We start from the raw sequence: 6,977 nt of genomic DNA on the forward strand, positions 1-6,977 counted from the left end.
CTCTTTGTCCTACTTTTGGTCCGCAACTACATGCTGAAAGCGATGGATCGGTTTCTTTATAGGATCGTCCATATTTATATTTATTTAGTTTTATTAAATTTGGATTAAGTGAGATTAGTTCCGAATATTTGAAATCAATCCGAATCCAATTTATTCGGTTACAAAATATAAATGACAAATAAAAATAAATAAATATAAATATAGATTTAAGTCAGTTTGATCCAAAATTGATCTTATAAAAATATAAATTCTAATATTTACCCCAACTCAAAAATACAAACTCTAACACATTGAGAATATTAAATGTAATTATAAATCAAAAGCTTTTAAAATAATAATAAATTCGATTTTTTTCAAAAAAAAAAAAATAATAATAAATTCGATGTTTCATGCGCTAAATTAAAGTAGTTTGCAACTTTGCATAACTTTTGAAGGATCTTGATAGAACTTGCTCTATCTGCAACGTTGGGCTAATCTAAAATAAAATAAAAATCCAGGGCCAAAGCCCAACCTTGCATAAGCCGACTTATAGGAATAGCTCCACACGACATAGCTGTTTATAAATCTGAAGTCAATTTGGAAGTACTTTTTGTTGTTTCTCCGCGGAGCATATATTATTGGTACTGGGAGCAGAAAACACACGCTTTTTTCGATCAAATTTAGGCCGGAGTATCTTTTGTTGTTTCTCCACGGAGCATGGGATCGGTGAATTTATCCTTGATTGTGACTTTTGTTCACCCAAAAAGGTATTAGAATATATGTTCATCTCAATTGGGTTAAATTAATGAAAATGTGTATGATCGAAAACTTTGAAAAAAAAGAGTTAGTATACAAAATTATTCTCAATCTTTTTTTTTTCAAATCTTGATTATAAATGTATATTACTTTCACTCCCACTGATATCTAAAATCAGTAATTTGTTTGAAACATCATTTGTGAAAAAATTGGATCAAAATTTAGGATACATGTAAGAAGACGTGAACATGTCTGCTAGTTAAGTTTCTTTACTCCGATTTATACACTAAGACGGTGCAAAAAATTTCTATAAAAAAAAGCAAAATTTGCCAGCTACAAAAAGAATAATAGCCGTATTTTCATGATGACTAATACTTATTATAAAAATAACTGTATTAGTCATCATGAAAATACATTTTGTAGCCGTAAATCCAAAATTCTTGTTATAAAACCTACTCCCTCTGTCCCAGTCAATTGTATACGTTTCTTTTTCACTGCTCGACACGCTTTTTAAGGCTCTTATAAAACATAGTTTTACAACTTTTTTTTCAGATTTTCTTTTTTTGTATAAAAATATAAATGTTATACTTTTATAAAAAAAAGAAAATCTTAAAAATAATTTACATAACTATATTATATTGAAGCATTAAAGTCCGTGCCGCGCCCCCGTCCCCCAATGTATACTATTGACTGGGACGGAGGGAGTATATAATTAAACACCTAAAGTAGTGGATATATACATGCAAAGAAGTGATGTAAAACTATAGAGTCAAATCTGTCAGCGCCAATATTAATCTTTAATATAAACACAAGAGACCAAAATGAATCAGCTCTCTTGAGTCTTGACGGATGTTTCGAGGAATTATGGAGTCACTTACAATTAAACCAAATGAAATTTCGCAAGTCTTTATGTTGGATGCTTCATGCTTGGTTATCAAGTAAAGTTGACTTTGTCAATACGTGTGGTGTGGAGCATGCATGCTAAGAATTATACTTATGATTTTTCGAACGACCTTTGGTTGTCTTTGTCTATATATATGTGACCCAGCTGAGGAAAGGAAAATCAAGAACAAAGCAATTACAACTATCTATAACACTACAGAGCACAATTTACATACACACACAAACAAGCAAACACAAGATCATCAGGGTTTCATTTATTTGTCAGTTCTGAAAATGGCATTGTTTTCTATGTTCCTTGGCTGCTTCTTGGATTCATCGCCGCGGCTTGCTGTTGAAGGTGATGAAAAACTTGTTGCTTCTACTCCACACAGCCTGGAGAAACTCTACTCTGAATCTGAATCTGAATCTGAATCTGAATCGTTCAGTGACCAAGATGTCAAAAGGGAAGACATTACAAACATGATTAGTAACAATTCGAAAGGAGCCCACATAGTCGTCTCTTACTTCCCCATCGGATCAAGATTATCTTGTATATAATCATCAGCTTGTTAGATGCTATAAATTAATGGTTTTTTGTAGTGTGGTATGAATGTTGAAGAGCTATGTAAAGTTTTGTTGTTCTATAGTAGTATAGTTTAGTAATACGTGATTGGTTTTTTTAGGAGCGGAATCAGTAGCAAAAAAATTGCATGTACTCGTGAATTAAAGGTAGAAAAATCTAGTTGCTTCGATTACAAGTTACCTCAAAATATAACTAAAATTATGTAAAACACTAAAAAAAACATGATAAAACCAACCGTAAAAAACGGTCGATTAAGACATAAAACGGTCGGTTTTACGTTTAAAACCGACCAAAAAAGGAGGTCGGATTTAACATGGTCGGTTATGATTATTTGGTCGAGTTTAAGCTTTAAAACCGACCATCTTAGTGGTCGGCTTTCCTGATTGCAGAAAAAAAAATTGTTAGAATAAAATTTATTTCGAAATGCTTGACCGCTGCGTGTGCACGAACAATCATGATGGGATGCGGTCCACAGTAAACTAAGAGACTTATCTTGATCAATTAGTAAGATCACATTTAAAATATTAATAAATAAGCCCAGAAATTCTTCCACAAACTCAGAATTCTGATGTCCAAAATTACTCGTCTATTAGAAATAAATACTTATATTCGCTTCTTCTGGAGAAATAAATATTTATTTTTGACCCGCAAGATTTGAGAAAGTAGTATTTTTAACATTTAAAATATTGGAGAATGAATTTAACGTGATCGTACCATATTTGCAACCATTGGCCAGGTCGTATGCATTCATCTTTGGTGAGCAAATGCAATTAAACCACTTCCACAGTTGGCCACGTAGTAGCTAGTGCGTTAAACCTTTGGAGTTTCAGAAGGATTTTAGTCCTTTGTTTTAGACCTTTGCAGTGATCTGTAAGTATATAAGTATAAGTAGTTCATCAATAGTTGTTTTACAATTTTTATTTCTAAAACTTATTATAAAAGTCGGATCAAAAAATACATCAAAATTCTGAATTTTTTTATATTTTAAAATACATAAAGTTTGTAAACTCCGCAAGAATAAAACTTGAATGCACTCTTTTTAAAAATTGATTGCATTTCCAAAACCGGAACCTTTTGTCTGGGTTTAAAATCCGGGTTTTAAGTCTTTTCTGATTTCAATTTGAAAAATGTCTGTTTGTGTAATAAGTCATAAGTCGACTTAAAATTAAATATAAGCCAGAAACTGATTTAGAGTCAAAAGTTAGTTTGAGGTATTTTTTCCGGTGACTAAATTTTTTTAAAATTTTTTTTGATAAAATATACCGTAAATCATAAGTTATTCATAAATCACTTTTATTTTTATTAGTATATTTTTAATAACCCATAAATCATTATTCCGTCAAAATTATCAAAGAGAGATCTCAAACTTATCACGTAAGTGAGTTAAATCATAAGGCTGTGTTCACTTCATGGAATGGAATGAGGGGAGAATGGAATGAAAAATTATATAGAAGTTTTAAGGAGAAAGTATGAGATAATAGTGACAAAATACGAATGTAGTTAATTTTTTTGTGAGAAAGATTGTGAAGAAACAAAATGTTCAAATGGAATGAGCATTCTTTCCAAAACATGTGGGTTAGAATTATGGTTAAAATAGTTAGGTTGGAATTATTGAAAAAATGAGAATTATATATATTTTCTTTGATCAACACCATTTTAGAATACAAAATTCATTACATTCTCTCTCCATTTCATTCACTCCAAGTGAACACAACCTAAGAGCATAAACCGAGTCCAAATGGGCTCTTTGTACAAACGCCAAGTCGAGACAGCAAGAAATGATGTAAATAAACAATGAACTAATGAAGTCACGCGTCGACACCATTCATTTTTAATACCCCTGTGATGCTGAAAACACACAGGAGACCAAGATAAATCAGCTTTCTCCGCTGATGTTTCGAAGAAATAAGAAGTCATCTAAAATTAAACCAAAAGAGACTAATTAGCCAGTCAATATGTTGGAAATTTGGAATTCGGATTCTTGGTTATCAAGTAAACTTGACACTGTCAATACGTGTGGAGCATGCTGACCAGTATAACCTGTGATTATGTGAAGGATTGTTGTCTATATATACGTTAGCTACCCGAGGAAAGTAAAAATATAAGAACAAAGCGATTTACATATATACACAAACAAGCAAACACAAGATCAAGGCTTCATTAATATTATTATTATTTTTTATTACTGCCTATAGCATATTCGAGAATAATAAATCTGTACTACATAATTTGAATATTTGATGGCATTGTTTTCTATGTTCCTTGGATGCTTCTTGGATTCGTCGCCGCAGGTTGCTGTCGAAGGTGATGATAAAACTGCTTCTGCTGCTGCTTATTCTCTAGATATCTCGGAAAACAACTGTGAATCTAAATCACATAGTGACCAAGATTTTTCAAGTGGAGACGTAGAGAAGGAGATTAACAACAAATCCAAAGGTTCTCAAATACTAGTCTCTTACTTTCCCACTGGCTCAAGACTTTCCTACTTGTGATCATATCAGTATTATTTTCAGAAGATTTTAGGAGTTATATTCCGTTTAGTGAGGCACATTTGTAAGTGAAGTAAAAGTACTGCGAGTAATATATTCAATTGCTTTTAATTAGTTGCATGGTGAAAGAACAAAATTATGGAAGCCAAACAATAACAAACTCCTGATATCATTATACTCTCTTGTTGCAAATTTTGTATGCGTATATATGGAAGCCAAACAATAAATAGGTATTTCAAATTTTTATAAAATATAATTTTATATATATATTTTTTTTACGAATTTAATACTTAGATATATAAATATATATTAAAATAATCAAAAATAGTTTATGAAATTATATTTTATATACATCTTAAAATGTGTGTCAAGCAATACAATACAAATTGTAAAGAAATGAAAGAGAAGTATTCAGTTTTGGACGGTTTTGTTTTTAGTTAAATTATTCAAATAATAAAAAAAGCTGTTATTTTTGACTGACCTCTATTCGACCGTTAACGGTCGAAAATAAAAACGGTTATACTTATTTGATCAAATTTCTTAAAACGATCCCAAAAGATTGAAAATAACAACGGAGAATAGCAACTTCTCTCTAAACGATGATTGATGAGAAAATTTGTGTGTAAACTCCTTTACATGCATATGCGTATAGAGGGAGCCAGAGGTGGAGAGTGGTGTAAGAGCAACTTCAATACAATGCTATATTTGATTCTATTGTTATATTATAGCATCAAAAATAAAAAAACTCAACGTCAAAGGGGTGTTATATTTGAATGCATCCATGAATAAATGCATCTTTGGTTCCATATTTGAAACAAAGGATGAAACTATCCATGTTGCCACATCATCAATAACTAGATGCATCCTTGGAGGGAATAATAAAATTTATATAAATTAGGTAAAAACTAATGAGTTAGTTAAATTTGAAACTAGTTATAGAACTTAACATTGGGATGCAAATTTTATTTTAGTACCAAAAAATATTTTTTGGTGCTATATTATAACAATAGCAATAGATATATAACATCTAGCATTTGACTTGCTCTAAAGAGATGCCAAATCATAAACAGTGGATGTCATACATCTGCGATCAAAATTTGACGATAAAAAATAACGACTTTTCTGCTGATCAGTTATTTTATAGATTCTCAAGGTCACGATTCACGAATTGGCGTCAAAGGAAGTTAAATGCGGGGGGTATTGTACTTTCCTATCGAACCCCAGATATTTAATATATACTTGTAAATTCGGTGTTATTCATTTTAACAATTTTGCAGAAATCTGTCCCGATCACACTAACAACTGAGCAGATTCAGGCCATCATGTCCATCTAAAGATACAGTTTTGATGATACTATTATTGCGACGGGTGAAATCGGTATAGAAAAGGGAAAATTAATTCTAAAATCCCTGAACTATAACCACTTTTTTTTCTAGGTCCCTGAATTATAAATGTCAATTAATAAGTAATTCAACTTTTGATTTTTTTCTTATCTGGGTCCTTCCGTTAGATCTGGTTTAACGCTGTTAGTTTTTCCGGCGAACTTGGTCAGAAAAGTTCAAATCCGATGAGCGAATTTTCCGACGAGACTAATTTGAACATTAAAAATCACAAAAATTTTATGAACATGCTCATAATCACACGATCTATCAATCTACATCATTATAAATCGAATAAAAACTATTAAAATGAAAACTAATATTCAACTCAAAATTCGGAAATTACCAAACTAAATTTTGATGGTATAGATGGATAGGGGATTAAAAACGAGCAATTTGATTACTCAAGCTTCAAATTTGGATATCGGAATCACTTTCAAAGTTATCTTTGATTCTCATGAACTTAAGAAGAACTGACGGCGTCAAACCAGATCTGACGGAAGGACCTAGATAGGAAAAAATAAGAGTTGAATTACTTATGAATTGACATTTATAGTTCAGAGACTTAGAAAAAAAAATGTCTATATTTCAGGGACTTTAAAATTAATTTTCCCTATAGAAAATGACAAATAATCCACCTATCAACAACGTATTTCATTAATTATGCTTGTCGACGCTCAAAAAGTAGGATGATCAGGTCCTCTGACAACATTCATATCAACCATAAGGTTGTTTGGCGGGGTCTATTGATCCTGATTTTAAATTAAAATATACTTATCGGTGAAGTCAAAAATCGACCCAAAAATAGAAATAAGTCGGAAAGTAACAATAAAATTAACCAATTACTATCAGTCTATCAGTCATAATAAGTCATACTCTATATATATAGCCTGAGCATATGTATGGCCT

This window comes from Daucus carota, chromosome 1 (genome assembly GCF_001625215.2).
Source record: "Daucus carota subsp. sativus chromosome 1, DH1 v3.0, whole genome shotgun sequence".
Taxonomy (NCBI): domain Eukaryota; kingdom Viridiplantae; phylum Streptophyta; class Magnoliopsida; order Apiales; family Apiaceae; genus Daucus; species Daucus carota.